Source organism: Protopterus annectens, chromosome 3.part1 (genome assembly GCF_019279795.1).
Source record: "Protopterus annectens isolate FY-2018-M chromosome 3.part1, PAN1.0, whole genome shotgun sequence".
Taxonomy (NCBI): Eukaryota; Metazoa; Chordata; order Ceratodontiformes; family Protopteridae; genus Protopterus; species Protopterus annectens.
This window is the reverse complement of record NC_056732.1, coordinates 160847402-160863991: the sequence shown is the minus strand read 5'-3', so window position 1 is coordinate 160863991 and position 16590 is coordinate 160847402. Positions and strand designations below refer to the sequence as shown.

General features: G+C 40.4%; 1 protein-coding gene across 9 annotated transcripts in view; it reads right to left on the bottom strand.

Moving 5' to 3' along the window:
• Nucleotides 1–16590, bottom strand: part of SVIL (supervillin) — a gene marked incomplete in the record, with an annotated part of 2930183 nt that overhangs the window by 1825544 nt on the left and 1088049 nt on the right.

The following is a 16590-nucleotide window of genomic DNA, read 5'->3' as shown; positions in this document are numbered from 1 at the left end:
GAATATATCAAAGGTCATTACATCCTTAAGAACAACTAGCCTAAATCTCTCAATATTAAAGATAAATAATTTTCTCTGAATTTACAGTACATTACCATGCATGTAATGTTGCAAGTACTTTATGAGAATATGTTAACACAATATTTGTGTGGCAAAACCTGAAATGCGATTACCATGATCATTTCCATCTCCCTTAAAAAAATGAGGTGAGCGATTTTGTAAAAGCAGGATATGCAAAGTTAACCTGTGTGATGCATATTTACACTAGAGCAGCATGTCCCCAAGCACCCACACATGGGGACTGCTACCACAGTCTTCTGAAAAGTCAGTTTCTTCAAGGAAAGAAAGTTAAAACATGCAGCAGAGCTTTTACAGAGCTAGTACATCATTTAAAATGTAATTCTGGAGAGGAAGTCTCTCAGACTAAATGGGAAAAGCATTCTAACTGGTAGCACTGAATGATTAAACTTATGAAGCCACACTTCCTCACCCCAAAATGGTTTTGTCTGCAAGATGCATCACAAAGGATCCCCTGCATATGGAACATATGCTGAAAGCTACTTTCCAAAGAAAGGGGCTACTAAGAAATTCTGAGACACTGGTATATGGAAGTAAAGATTCCTGCTATAGCATTGTATACATTAAACATTAAGACATATTTTTAAATAACAGCATACCAAAGGCATGATTTCTCAGTGCAAATTAAAGCAAACAGAATAAAACCATGAAACTAGAAACTGTGCTGAAGTTCCACAATATCCTTTACAAAATAAAACTGAATTATAATGAGCAGTACAACACCTCTATGTTTTACAGCACTTTGCAAGAAGGTATTACTTCATATTTCTCATTTGTTATTTTTAACTGGGTTGTCCAAATAAGTTGAGGTCCATTTTTAAGTCTGAAAGCAATGTCTTATTAATTAGCTTGCTCAGAGTTGGACAACAGGCAAATGGAGACTTAGTAAATCAAAACCCTGGCTTAGAGGATGAAGTCTGTTAAAAGCTCATAACCTTAATCCTCTGTGATAAGCTGCATTTAGTTGTACCCTCTTCCTTAACCTACTCCTTAGTGTCACATCCTCACTGGTGAGGCTGGACTACAAAGCTGTCTCCGAAATAAAAATCAACCTGGTAAGAGCAGCAAGCCTTGTAACAGCAAGGAACTATTCCAAAACAAACTTCCTAGCAAATCACAGCTTGTCCAAATTCAATGCCACTCCCAACCCAGAGTTCAAAGCAACCTGAGGAATTGTTCACAGAAACTCTGTAGAACCATGTAAATGGCTGTATTCAGGTTGCTGCATCTAGTAGAATCCCAAAACAAACTCTAAAAAGATAACCACATTGATGGAATCCTAACCTTAAATAGGGTACGTAACAAAAGGAAAAAAGTCATGGCTAAATTCAGGAAGCGCATCTTCTACAATTATAGGAGCTCTCCAATTAAACTAAACAGGAAACTAACACAACAAAGTCCAACAAGGCCAATTACGAGGTCAAGATAGCCTCACAAGCTAAAGAAAACTACAATGCCTTCTACAGCTAGGTCTGAAACCTCAAATGCAGTACACACCAGTGTATCGAACTGGTGGGTCAGTGGTTCCACCTTCACCAAGCAGAGCAGCACAGCGAATTTCCTGGCTGACAAATTCAGCTCAAACTTCACCCCCACTCTCCCCCACCTCCCTCCATGAAATACCTGTCAGCATACAACTATCAATAGGGAACAAGTCCTGGCAGGATTTGCTAAGGACAAAAAAAAAAAAAAAACAGCAGCCTCAGTGGGCCCCGACAATATCATGGGATGCCTCCTAAATAGCTTCAAACATGACTTATCAGGACCCACTTGAGTCACTTTTCAAATACAGCCTCAAAACAGGCTCAGTATTTTGAGAATGGAGGACTGCAGTGGTTATCCCACTTAAAGAGGAGACAATCAACCAGCCTCAGAAACTAGACACCTATTAGTCTGACTAGTCTAATATGCAAAGCCATGGAAGGAATCATCATGGAAATGAAGAACAAAAGACATAGGCAACCTTCATACACTGGATCCAACCCAGTTTGGCTTTATCAAGGGAAGGTGATGCCTACTAATCCCGGTGTTCCCTTTTTTGAGAATGTCACTAAGGCAATGGATGAGGGGAAAACTGTGCATACCGCCTAACTGGAACTGGCTAAGGCATTCAAAACAACATTACAATATCCCACTTGGGTATAACTGACACACTCACCGAAGTGGGCAAAACCCCTATATAACTCATTGGATTGCCAGATGGCTCACAGGCAGGACCCACAGCAAGTCAGGATTGGGGGATACCACCTCCACTAAGAGATGAGTCACCAGCAAGGAACATTAGTACTCCATGCTGACACCACTTCTGTCATCTGTTTCTCAGCGGTTAAATCTAATGTCAAGGGCCTTTAGCTGACCAACTCTGCAGATGACTGTAAATTGGGAGATATCGCAGATTTTCCCCATGACACAAACATCTTACAACAGGGTTTAACACAATGAAATGACTGGTGCCAAAGTCATGGACTAAAACTCAAAGTCAAGAAATGCATTATGGTGCCATTTGGTAAAATTGCCACCCAGGTTAATTACTCCATCGATAAGACATCTTTAAGAGCTGATCTGGTAGTCTGGGATCTGGAAACATATGTAGACAATAATCTGCCCTTTGACCAATATGTGGCCAAGGTAGTAAGACATTCATTCTCTATCACCCAACGTATGAATAAGGGCATGGCATCTGGGTCCAAGGAAGGCATAGTGCCACTTTTTTTTAACCCTATCATATCTATCATTGAGTATAATGCCCCCTTCAGTATGTATCTGGCCAGACATTTGCAAAAGCTGAACACCCACAAAAGTTCCTTACCAGTAGAATCCAGGGTATAAAACACATTGTCTTATATGGATCGCCTTAAGGCCCTATCTCTATAATCTGTCACCTACAGGTTATTGAGAGATAATGTATGCCTACCATACAAGGCATCCTTGGATCCAGCTCTGATGGACCTTTTGCACATCTACAAAATGAACAGCATCAGAACCCCTAGATCCAAGGATTTAAATGTTACTTGTGATATAAATAAGACATATTGGCAAGACAGGTGTGTGTCTCGGAGGATCCCCATGTTCTGGAACCAGATCCCCATCCACGTGAAGCAGAGTCCATCCTTAACCTTACCTAAGCGTACCTTGAAGAAAGAATGGGAAATTCTAAACTGGCCTTGGTCTTGCCCCCATGTCTCTGACAACCAGTGATGTCCAAAGTAATATACCTCCCTTCGTTACATATCCTCTTGAAACTTCCTAACATACCCTTTCCTAATAAATGCCCATGATACACAAGAGCACAACTGGGTTGAATTGCTCGGCTAGGCTAATAAGGGCCCTAATGCTTGTTAGCCTAGTACCTGCCTATGAACCTATGCAGAAGCCAAGCTTATATTTACAGATCTGATGTGTCACCAAATGTTAACATGCTATACTTTGCACATTTGAGAAGAATTTATAAAAAATGAAATCAGCTACATTATCATCACACCTTTTCTAATGCTACTGATAAACAGAGCCACTAGAAGGGGTGCCTGTCCAAGATGTCAACATGAGTGTGTGTGTGTGTGTGTGGGGGGGGGGGGGTTCCAATCAGTAGATATCTTCAGAAGAATGGTTCAACAGTTTATATGGCTTCATTAAGACATCACAATGACAGCTTGTAAACTGTCAAAATGTTATTTTTCTTTGAAAGGTAGCAATGAGTTATGCATTTGCTATACAAACTTTTTTATAAACTTTGTGCAATCATGCTTAAAAAGAATGTATAAAGTTCATAAAACATGGTTATTAATTTAACAACCTAATAACTTGTCGGCATCTGAAAAATGAACAGTAATTCTTTACAAGTTATCCAGTGATCACTTATTCGAGTTGGGGTGTGGGAATGTAACAAGCTCCCTTGTTACAGCTCTACTGATAAACCACAGAAATACCATTTACAGCAATATTAGCTTGTCTGTAGAACTTGCTTTGATGTCTGTAAGGAAACTATTCATAAAATTATAGCAGTGAGATCTTTTTCAGCAAGAGACGCACATTGTTCTTGCTTTTAACTGGACAGCTGAAGTGATTTATGTACTTGGGTTATAACAAGCTAAATAAAAAAAATGAGCCACAGGACTCCTATTTCAGAAAATGCCCAGCAAGTCAAGTGAAACAAGTTCATGACTGAATACAGTCTGCAGATTAGCATGCAGCAAGACCATCACCCCCAACCCCAAATAATGCTATCCTTAAACAAATTTAATTTATGTTCAACATCACAGAAGTGCTTTCGGTAATTTCAACACAAGTGAACATCCTAAAAATACAATGTTTTGCCCTGTTATTTTGCAAACACCATGCACTAAAGTGTCTTTCAGTGAAAAAAGAAAATCGGACAAAATGGTATTGTACAGGTTGGATTGTCCTCTACAACTGCAGCCTCTACCTCTGATTATAACTGTTCTTTAGGTTACTGCATGTTTGGGGAAAAGCACACTCAACATGGCAGCAGCTTCAGAAATTGAGCATACATTAGCATGCTCAAAAATGGATTAGATGAAAGAGCTGCCCTGCTGAACACTGAACAGCTAAAGATTTTTATGCCTATCACAGTGTATGCTTTATGAAGACATGCAAGGAATCAGGAACGTACAGTTAAGTAAATAAACTTAACAGAATATGTTTGAAGTAGCCTAAGCTATATGGTTTGTATCCTGCATAGGATAGAACAACCAGCTTCCAGTGCTTTGGGGCATCTTGAACGTACCCAAATTGATAATCAGATTGAGCTGAGTAAATTAAAAAGAAAGTTTTGGTTGTCAAGCCTTTCACAGCTTTCATACCAAATGAGAGGGGGTGGTTAAGCATTCAGAGGACATTGATAGGAAAAGAAAAAAAAATGCATGTTCACAACCTGGCATTAAAAATGTGGAATGTTAGAAGAGTGGCTTACTGCAGTAGTGATGATTCAAACATCCACTGCTATGGCAAGTTTACTTAAAAACTGTACTATGTGCTTCATATTGATCACTGCTGCAGTAGCCTGAGTAACATGGTTAGATTACCAGAATGTATAACTGGAGGTGGAAGGAAAAGGGTCCAGAAGTCCATGATCCTAGCAAAATCTGTCCTAGACCTGGAAAAATTATCTAGTTTACAGTGTTTTGTAAAAGTATGCACAGAGGAACAAATTGCTGTTTCAAGAACACTTTTACAAGTCCAACCCTTTCCAAAAAGCCACAGATGAAGCCAAAGGCCTGGTAATGTGCTTCTTGACCCTACCAGGAATAGTTATGCTGTGGTGGAAATAACAGAAAGTAATAGCCTTGGATAACCATTTGGAGATGGTCTGCTTTGACACAGGTTCTCCCATCTTTCTTTCACAAGAAATTAACTGATCAGAAGTTCTGAAAGATTTTTTTTCTGTCAAGAAAGCATCAGAGTTGTCTGTGGACATCTGAAGTATGAAGTATCCTTCCCCCTCAATTTTAAATTCTGGAAAGAAAACAGAAGAGACAGTTAGGCTTAAAGTAAACTTGAATACCACTTTAGGCATAAAAGGAGGATTTGTTCTCAAAGAAACTCAGTCTCTGTGGAAAATGGGAAAGTTGACCCACCAAAACAGCTTACAAAGCAGATATTCTTCCTGTGGTGGACAGAGTAATCAGCAAATTGTTTTCCATGTTAAGAACCTCAAGTCAACCAAATGAGCTGGTTCAAATGGAGAAAGTGTTAGCTTCTCTAACACAAAGTTAAGATCCCAAGTAGAAGCCAATGGTTTTCCAGGAGGTTCCTTATGTAGCACTCATTTCAAAAACATTTTCATATGAGAATGCACTGAAAGGAGATCCATGGGCAGACATCCTGAAATGGTTGACAAATGAACCTTGACAGAAGAGTAAAACATGCCATAGGATAGTAACTCACACAAGTACTGGAAAACCAGAGAAACACGGTTTACCTTCAATAAGGTTGAAGTGCACAATTGTGACGGCCAGTTGTGTGAAAGTACAACTTCAAAAGTTCATAATAACAAACTATGAATTGCCAAACTCACAAATGAGTGAATGCCAGTGTGCATTCACTCATGGATTCGGCATTAAGTGGAGATCGCACCATAGTGGGGATTGGACCATGTACCCCTTCCCTCACTGTAGTGCAATCTCAGAGTTAGTATATTAAAGTAGCAGTGGGTATGGGGGGGTGCAGTGCCCCACATGGGAGGTGCAGGGGGGCTTGCCCCCCTGCATAATAGTGTTTGGAGACATCCAGAAAGGTCGGGTGTTTTGAAAACATTTGACATTCCCGGAATGCCGAATTCAGGTTTTTTTAGCACTTTTGGTGTTTTCAGCATTCAAAAAAGCAGTTTCCAACCTTTTGAGTTGGATATATGACACGTCACACATGTTATTTGCTATTTTGTAAAGGTAAACTGAGAAACACTACCTCTGAAAAGGGGTGGCTTGCTTTGTTGGCACAAACTAGAAAACCTTTTCCATTTGCTTATATATAATATTCTAGCAGCAGGTGCTCTTGTCTCCATTAAGATCTGCTGAATGACATCAGAAAACCTGCATAAAAGTTAGACCCTGTTATCCAGGCAGTCATTTGTACTTGTTTGGGGTCATGATTTATCAGACACCCTTGTTCTTGCATGAATAAATCCAGACTGTGAGGAATCTTGGGGCAACTGTCCCTGACCAATTTCAAAAGGAAGCACCACTGTTCTCTCATTCAGAAGGGTGATGCCACAATGATCTTTGGAGATTCCTTCGGAATCTTCAAAAGTACCCTGGATATTAATGGAAAGGGGTGGAAAAGCATACAGGAACATTTCTGCCCAAGGAATTGAAAAGCCATCTGTCTTTCAGGCCTTCTTGCATGGAGTCCCGGAGTGGAATTTTGCCAGTTGATTGTAAGCAAAAAAGGTCTACCTGTGTAACTCCCCACATGTGGATCCAACCTTGCAAGACCCCTGATCCAATTTCCATTCATGAGGGTCTGACTTTGTTCTGATGAGCTTGTTTGCCACACACTTTTGTTCTGAGAGAAGATAAGTGGCCTGCAGAGCGTGTATGTGCCATAAAGCTATATCCCATGCTAACATGGCTATTCTGCAAAGGGGGTAGGATCTGGATCCCCCTTGTCTGTACACTACCATTTCACTGTGGTATGGTCTGTAACTACTTGAAGAGGTCGTAGGGAGCACAGATGATCAAGACATTGAGAGCTTTTAGAGCTAGCATCCCTTTTATGTTTATGTGCTTTAGCCAGTCTTCCTTGTCCCAGTGACACTGCTTCCCAAGGAATGTCAGAGGAGTCTACTTTGGAGTAAGGAGGGGAAAAACAGAGACCTAGGTTCAGAGAAATATGATGTCTCCACCAAGTAATTTCCCTTTTCACTAATCCCAAAACTGGAATTTGAAAAGACAATGTGTGCTGATGATGGCAAAAGAGAAACTTCAGATAGCACAGTATCCTTTGCATGTGGAATACAAAACTACATTTTCCTTTTACTTCTCATCCCAGCACTTGCCTGCAAAGTACTCTCTTCTGTACTTCCTTTGTGTGTCCACTAGAGGGCACCATAACCTTGCAACAATATTCTACCTGAATCTCCCTCTCCCTGTACGTTGTTACTCTTACCTATTATTTCTGCTAATAACATTTGCTTCTAAACCTTTTCTCTTCTCTCCCACTTATATATTTTTTTTATTAAAGTCTCAGTTTGAACATAACCTAACCCTTTTGTCACTTCTTTCACCCACCTCCACTTACCTTAAATTAGCTGATTTCCTGATTGTTTTCTGACTGTTGTCCTTCCTTTGTCTGTACCCACTCCGTTCGCCCTGCGGCTCACTCCGCTCCCCTAATCCCAATTCCCCACCCCCAGTGAGCCTAAACTTATACCTCCTTAACCACTCCCACTATTTTTATTCCTCCAACCACTCTTACACCGTTCCCCCTATACCACTTAAAACCATCTACCTGCCACACCTACTTTTCACAATCATCCATCTCCTTTTCTCATTATTTCTTCCTCATCTTCCCAAATTAACTCCTTGTTACTCTCCTGTCACTATGCCTTCTCTAATACCATCATCACATTCAAAACAACTTCTCACATTCTCAATTCTCCCTTTCCTTATTGTACCCTACTTTCTAACTTCCTATGAACACTACAGCCTCACAGAAGCCAATACTCTCTCCAAACACATAACTTTAACTACCATAAATTCACTCATCACTATTTTAACTTAATATTTTCTCCCAGCTACCTCACTACAAAAAATCATAGAAAGATTCGCATTACCTACTCCCATCAAAAAGACAGAAAATCGCTACTCATTTCCCCTAAACCCTCTGACTGGTTAAAAAGATTAATCCTCTCTGCTAGCAGGCGACATTCAACCCAACCCAGGCCCAAACACCACCACAACAGCAAACCCTCTTTGCGCACTCTCCTCTAACTCAAATATACTAACCAAACCCCCAAACTCTCTAACAATAGGTCACCTCAACATCCGCAGTATTAAAAATAAAATTGCCCCCTTCATGCACTACTTGACGTACACTCATTCAACATCCTTTGCTTGACTGAAACCTGGCTTAAACCAGTAATTCAGGACAAAGAGATTATTCCCCCTGGCTACAACATCCATCGACTTGACCGCACTATAAAAAAGGTGGTGGGGTAGCAATCCTCTGTAAATCAGGGATGCAAATCACTACCTTACAGGATAAGCCTCCCTCCGAAAGTAATGCTGAAATCCTTATATCCAAACTCCAAATTAATGCCTACAAATCCATCTATATAATCTGCATATACCTGCCCCCAGGCAACAACAGTAGTACCTTAGGAGAAATCCTTAGCTGGCTGGCCATACACTTTCCACAAGAAACAATAGTCCTTGGAGATGTCAATATAGACTGGAATACCTGCTCTTCAGCTAACCCTTCCACCCTCTTAAATCTTCATGGTTTTTCACAAACTATTCTCTCCCCTACCAGAACAAATAAACCTAGCAACAAAGAAAGCATTTTAGACTGGATTCTGATAAATAGCCACCACCAAACATATACAGTAGGTACACAGCCTGATGATATAAGTGACCATGCCCTTACTTACCTAATTAGACATAAAGCTGATGCTCCTAATGTAACAAAATACAAACTGGTTAGAACAAATAAAACTTTTAACCCTGATAGACTTGAAGCAGAACTTAGGTCCTGCAATTGGTCTCCTCTTAAACACCTCCCACTGGATGATGCCATGACATACTTTAACTCTAAATTCTTATCTATTCTTGATGCACATGCTCCCACTAGGTCCATCAGACTTTCCTCAAAAGCCGCCCCTTGGCTAACAAAGGACACAAGGCAAAATATTATTTTGAAAAATAAACTCTGGTCCAAATACCGCAGTACTAAAGATCCCACTGACCAACTCAACCTTAGACAAATAAGAAACATTACAAAAAAAAAGCAGTAATTCTGGATAAAAGAAACTACTACTGCCATTTGCAACAGGATAACCTGCATAACCCACAAAAGTTCTGGGCAGGAATAAATAATCTCATGAAGCCTGGCCAATCAGACACTCCAAGCCCAGCAGGCACCTCCCAAGATAACCCCAGACAGACTGCCAATGCCTTTAATACCTTCTTTACTGAAACTGTCCAGTCTCTTTCCAATCAACTCTCCCCTGACATCATCTGTCTTTCCTCCTCCTCTAACACTTTCATTCCCACATTTCAACTTGAACCTGTTCCCTCTGCACTCATTCATTCTCTACTACATAAACTTAAACCATCCTCTCCATCTGCTGACCATCTACCTGCTCTGTATCTAAAAGTTGCTCCTAATGCATTAACATATCCCCCATCACCATCCTGATTAATAGAACCATTGAAAAAGGCTACATTCCTTCTCTCTGGAAAATCTCACATATTATTCCCCTTCATAAAGGTGGAAAGTCAACTGAACTCTCTAACTACCGACCCATAGCCTTGCTCTCTCCTCTTGCTAAAATTATGGAAAAATGTGTCCAGAAGCAACTTCTGAAACACCTGTTAACCAACAATCTGCTAGCTAATTGTCAACATGGTTTTAGACCCTACCATAGCACCACCTCTGCCCTCCTCTCCTTCACAGACTACATCAATAAAAATAGGAACAATAATCCCTTTAGCTCTGCTATATTTATTGACCTATCCAAAGCCTTTGATATGGTCAATCATGAAATACTGTTACACTTACTTAAATCATTTGCACTAGACACAAGCGCAATTAAATGGTTCTACTCTTACCTGCACAACAGAAAACAGGCAGTGCGGGGGCAAAACAACTTATCCAACCACCTCCCCATTACTCTTGGAGTCCCCCAAGGCTCAATTCTTGGCTGTCTCCTCTCTTCAATTTTCATTAATGATCTTCATACTCATATTTCTCCTGCCACCTGTATACAATATGCAGATGATTCTACTTTAATCTGTTCTGCCTCATCCCCCTCTGTACTGCATTCTCTCACCAAAAAGACTTTTGAAACCGTAGAGACTTGGTTCCTCAAACGATACTTAATTTTGAACTCCCAAAAAAACAAATTATTACTCCTCACAAACCCAAAAATCCTCTCCACTGAATTTCTGTGTCACATCAAATAATGGCAGAAACGTATCACCCGATCCAACTACCAAACTCCTCGGAGTTGAAATAAACAATCTGACCTTTGACACGCACATCAGCAATACTATAAAATTAGTTAACAGGAAACTAGGCTCCCTCTATAGAATTAAACCATTCCTTACTCCACTTGCCAGAACTTCCATTGCTCAGACCCATCTTATTTCCACTCTCTTGTATGCCTCTCCTATCTACACTTCAGTGTCCAAAGCTAACCTCAGAAAACTGCTGCCTAAAACAATATTGCCAGATTTGCCACTAATTCTAATTTTAGAACTCATCACTGTCAAAACTTAAGGCAACTACGATGGCTCCAACTACAAAACCAAATTCTATTTCACCAGATCTCCTTAGCCCACAAAATCCTTTACAAATATACAAACACCCCCATTCTCACTTCACTTATCACTCCTTACTGCAATCTTAAAAGCCTTCGTTCCTCCGACAAACTACTTACATCGACTAGTAAACCCAATAACTCAGCTGGCAAATCCTTGTTCTCCAACACAATAGGAAAAACCTGGAACACTCTTCCTCACAATCTCATAGCAATATCCTCTCTTCCTTGCTTCAAATCCCAACTCAAAACAAAACACACCTCAAAACCCACTGGCTCTGCTCCTGTAGTAACCCTGACTAGTCTACCTTGGATATCTAGGTACTCTCAACTTTTCTGCTGTAAATAACTAGCTTTCCTTGTGTATCTAGGTACTCACACATTTTTTTTAGCTTTAAGAAACTCTTAACAAAATACACTCTATTTATCAACTTCTGCTTTCTACTTAATATCTAAAGATTTTTGATGTATATATTATAACCATGCTTAATTTTTTACCTATTACAAATGCTTGCATGTGGAGCTTTTCTCCCCGGGCCTCTGCTGAAAATGGACATATATCCAGTTGGACAAGCCTGGTCAACAAATGTAAAATAAATAAAATATACCCCAGAAACACAACCCTGAGAAACTGAGTCAAAAAAGTCTTTTGAAAATTATCTTGGAATCTTAGTCTGTGTAGAACATCTCTTGCCCATGTAAGAGAATCCTGACACTATGAAAAATACTCTGGAACAAAAAGAAAGTTGTCTAAATTTATAAAAATATATAGATACTCTGTAGCCTGCTGTAGACTATTACAGGAGCTAGACAGTGAACACTCTTGGAGCAGCAGATAGCCCAAATGGTAAGGCAGAGAACTGATAATGTGATCCAGACACACAAAACCTTAAGACATACCTAAAATCTAGATGAAAAGGAATGTGATGATATGCATTTTTTAAATCTAAGGTTAGTAAAATACCTCAAATAAGAGAGGAGGAGGCACAGTTTGTGAAATAATAGCACTCTGTTCATGGATGATATCACAAACTAATCCAGGAAAGAAAGATCCAGAACTGGTCTTCTGCACTTTGGGAATTTTCTTTCTTTTGCACTAAAAAACATTCAGGAATAAAACCCTTTCCTCAGCTGTGAAAGAGGAACTGTTTCTGTTATCACATGAGAAAGCATGTGATGTAGGTCATGATGAAAGAGGACAAATTTGGTCTGAATGAGCAGGAATCCCCTGGAAAGGTGGAATTTTCTCTCATTGCCATCTGTATCCCAGACGTACTGAAACAATCTGTTGCCAAAGACAGAAATGGAGAGTCAGACTTTCTGGAAGGGATATGGGAATGCAGAGTGGAAGGAAGACAAGGTCCCTTATACATTCATTATGCTTTGACTGTCCCATGTCCTGCGGAATCAAGCTTTCTTTAAGAACCTCCCTGCCATTACTTTTAAAAGCTTGCCTACCAGCATGCTGCTGGGACTAGATTGTTTCTTACTAAAACTGGATTAGAGAAGTTGATCATCTCTTGGAAAATTTAGAGGACAGCTGCAAAATCTGAAAAATTCCTTGATTCAGCCTACCTCTCTCATCACCCTTCCTGATAATCTCTGCAGTACAAAATCTCTATCCAATGAAGAATTTAAAACTTAATTTAACATCTTCTGGGAAGTTCCAAGAACACAGCCAAGTAAACCTCATCAAAACATTATCTGTAAAAGTCTTGGAAGCAGTGTCTACAGAGTCATAAACATACTTCAAACAATAAATAGTGAACTGAAACACACAAAAAGTAAACTACACAAAGCATTTTTTCCTCACAAGAGGAAACTGCAGCCAACAAATTTCTCAAACTTTCACAATTAGTCAGCATAAACTTTGACATACAAACCTGACAATTCAGGATTCTAAAAGTCAAAGATGAAAGCAGCAAACATTTCCCCCAAACTTATCAATAGCTTTACCATTCTTGTCAGAAGACAAGATGGATTAGAATTAACAAAATGCTTGGCTGCAGCTGGATTAACAAAAGATGCAGCTGCTGGGTGATGTATGGGATTAGATTATAAAAACCTGAGAGACTGAGAAACTTTGTACAATCTATTTGCTTTCTCAACAGTAGCGGGTTGGCTGCCAGGGAGACCACAGACTGATAAGCACATCCTTCAATACTGATGTAATGATAGGAGGTACTGGCAGCCATGCCAGCAGAAGTAGGGCAGTAGATGTAGAACTTGTGCAAGCACAGCCGGCTAGAATTTTGTACATAATTATATGTTATTTGTATACCAAACTGATTTGTAAAGATGCTTGCGATGAAAATGTTTTAGTGAGGTTTGCTTTTGTTAAAATGCATCAACAGTGCACCCTACTGGAATGAAAAGAAATGTGCATGTATTATTGTAACTAAATAGAATGTATATTTTAAATACAGGATACTGGGACAGCAGAGGTTAACCAGCTAGCTTACTTGAGAAAAATAAGGGAAATGTAAATGAGCTGTTAAACCATTAAAATGATACCCCACAGTGCTGAATAAGACCAGAGACAGTGGGTCTGAAAGAAGCCTTTGTTCATTAGCTCAGTAAGAAGAGAGGAAGCCCCAGGCAGTGCCATAAACATTTAGATATGTATTGTAGCCATCTATGCTAAATTCCTGTCTCAGCCTCAAAGGAGGATACTGAGAGAAAATAGTCAGGTGACCAGATGAAGTCCTGCTGCAAGCCATCTTGGATATTACATTTTACAGTGAGTAATATCAGAGTATTGAGCATTCTTTTTTGGGACATCTGACTAGTAAGACTACTCATGTATTTCACTGTGCCTTGCTCTATCGAGTAACTTATTAGGGAATAGTAGTTCTCCTAGATTCAGTGAGGAATATAGTGAAGAAACACCACTGGAATAGCCAAAGACAAAGGTAAACCAAAAGTTACCGTAAACTTGCATTTATTACTCGCTTTTGTCAGAGACTTCTTCAGAAAAAACAGATACATTAACTCACTAACAATACAGGTTTAAATAATCAGAATGAACCAATAAAAAATGCACTTCAGTTATGACATCATTAAAATCAATTAAAGTAAAAATACAGAAAAATGACCAATATCACAAAATTATTTTTTTTAACATCCACCCTACGGTGTTTTAAAAAACATTTAAGATTCACAGCCTCATTTAATCCAGGTTCTTGATCAGAATTTAATGTTATTTGCCACAAAGCTTCTCGTTCTAATCTTCTTCTTTCGGCTGCTCCCGTTAGGGGTCACCACAGCAGATCAACTGTTTCCATTTCCTCCTGTCCTCTGCGTCTTGCTCTGTCACACCAACCACCTGCATATCCTCTCTCACCACATCCATAAACCTTATCTTAGGCCTTCCTCTTTTCCTGTTACCTGGCAGCTTCATCCTTAGCATCTTTTTCCCAATATACTCTGCATCCCTCCTCAGCACGTACAAACCAACGTAATCTTACCTCTCTGGCTTTGTCTCCAAACCTTCCAACCTGGGCTGACCCTCTAATATACTTATTCCTAATCCTGTCCATCCTCATCACACCCAGTGCAAATCTTAACATCTTCAACTCTGCCATGTCAAGCTCTGACTCCTGCCTTTTTGTCAATGCCACTGTCTCCAACCTGTATAACATAGCTGGTCTCACTACCCCTCTTGTAGACTTTCCCTTTCACTCTTACTGGTACTAGTCTGTCACAAATTACTCCTGACACTCTTCGCCACCCACTCCATCATGCCTGTACTCTCTTCTTCACCTCTCTTCCACACTCACCATTACGCTGAACTGTTGATCCCAAGTACTTAAACTCATTCACCTTCGCCTCCCCTACTCCCTGCATCCTCACCATTCCTCTATCCTTCCTCTCATTCACACACATATATTCTGTCTTAGTCCTGCTGACATTCATTCCTCTTCTCTCTAGAGCACATCTCCACCTCTCCAGGGTTTTCTCCACCTGTTCCTTACTCTCACTACAGATCACAATGTCATCTGCAAACATCATAGTCCACGGGGTCTCCTGTCTGATCTCGTCCGTCGACCAGTCCATCACCATTGCAAATAAGAAAGGGCTGATGCAATCCCACCTCCACCTTAAACGCAGCCGTCACTCCAACCGGAGACCTCACCGCTGTCACACTACCCTCGTACATATCTTGTACCACTCTTACATACTTCTCTGACACTCCCGACTTCCTCATATAGTACCACAACTCCTCTCTAGGCACTCTGTCATATGCTTTCTCTAAATCCACAAAGACACAATGCAACTCCTTCTGACCCTCTCTGTACTTCTCCATCAACACTCTCAGAGCAAACATCGCATCTGTGGTGCTCTTTCCTGGCATGAAACCATACTGCTGATCACTAATCATCACCTCCCTTCTTAACCTAGCTTCCACTACTCTTTCCCATAACTTCCTGCTGTGACTGATCAAGTTTAATCCCTCTGTAGTTACTACAGCTCTGCACATCACCCTTATTCTTAAAAATCAGTACCAAAACACATTTTCTCCATTCCTCAGGCATCCTCTCACTTTCCAAGATTTCATTAAACAATCTAGTTAAACACTCCACTGCCATTTCACCTAAACACCTCCAATGCTTCCACAGGTATGTCATCTGGACCAACAGCCTTTCCTTTCTTCATCCTCTTCATAGCTATCCTTACTTCCTCCTTGCTAATCCACTGCACTTCATGATTCACTATCCGCACATCATCCAACCGTCTCTCCCTCTCATTCTCTTAATTCATCAACCCCTCAAAGTACTCTTTCCATCTGCTCAAAACACACTCCTCACTTGTGAGTATGTTTCCCTAATTATCCTTTATCACCCTTACCTGCTGCACATCTTTACTAGCTCGGTCCCTCTGTCTAGCCGATCGGTACAGGTCCTTTTCTCCTTCCTTAGTCTCCAACCTTTTATACAACTCTTCATATGCCTTATCCTTAGCCTTCACCACCTCTCTCTTTGCCATGCACCTCATCCCCTTATACTCTTGTCTACTTTCATCTCTTTGACAATCCCACTTCTTCGCCAACCTTTCTCTGTATACTCTCCTGTACTTCTTCATTCCACCACCAGGTCTCCTTGTCCTCCTTCCTCTTTCCAGATGTCACACCAAGCACCCTTCTAGCCATTTCTCTTACTAGCTCTGCTGTAGTTACCCAGCTATTTGGTAACTCTTCACTGCCACCCAGTGCCTGTCTTAAACTCTTCCCTGAACATCACCTCACAATTACCCTTTTTCAATTTCCACCATTTGATCCTTGGTGCTGCCCTCACACTCATCCTCCTCTTCTTGATCACCAATGTCATCCTACAAACCACCATCCTATGCTGCCTAACTACACTTTCCCCTGCCACCACTTTACAGTCTCCAATCTACTTCAGATTGGCCCTTCTACACAAGATATAATCCACCTGTGTGCATCTTCCTCCACTCTTGTATGTCACCCTATGCTCCTCCCTCTTGTTAAAATAGATATTCATCACAGCCATGTCCAT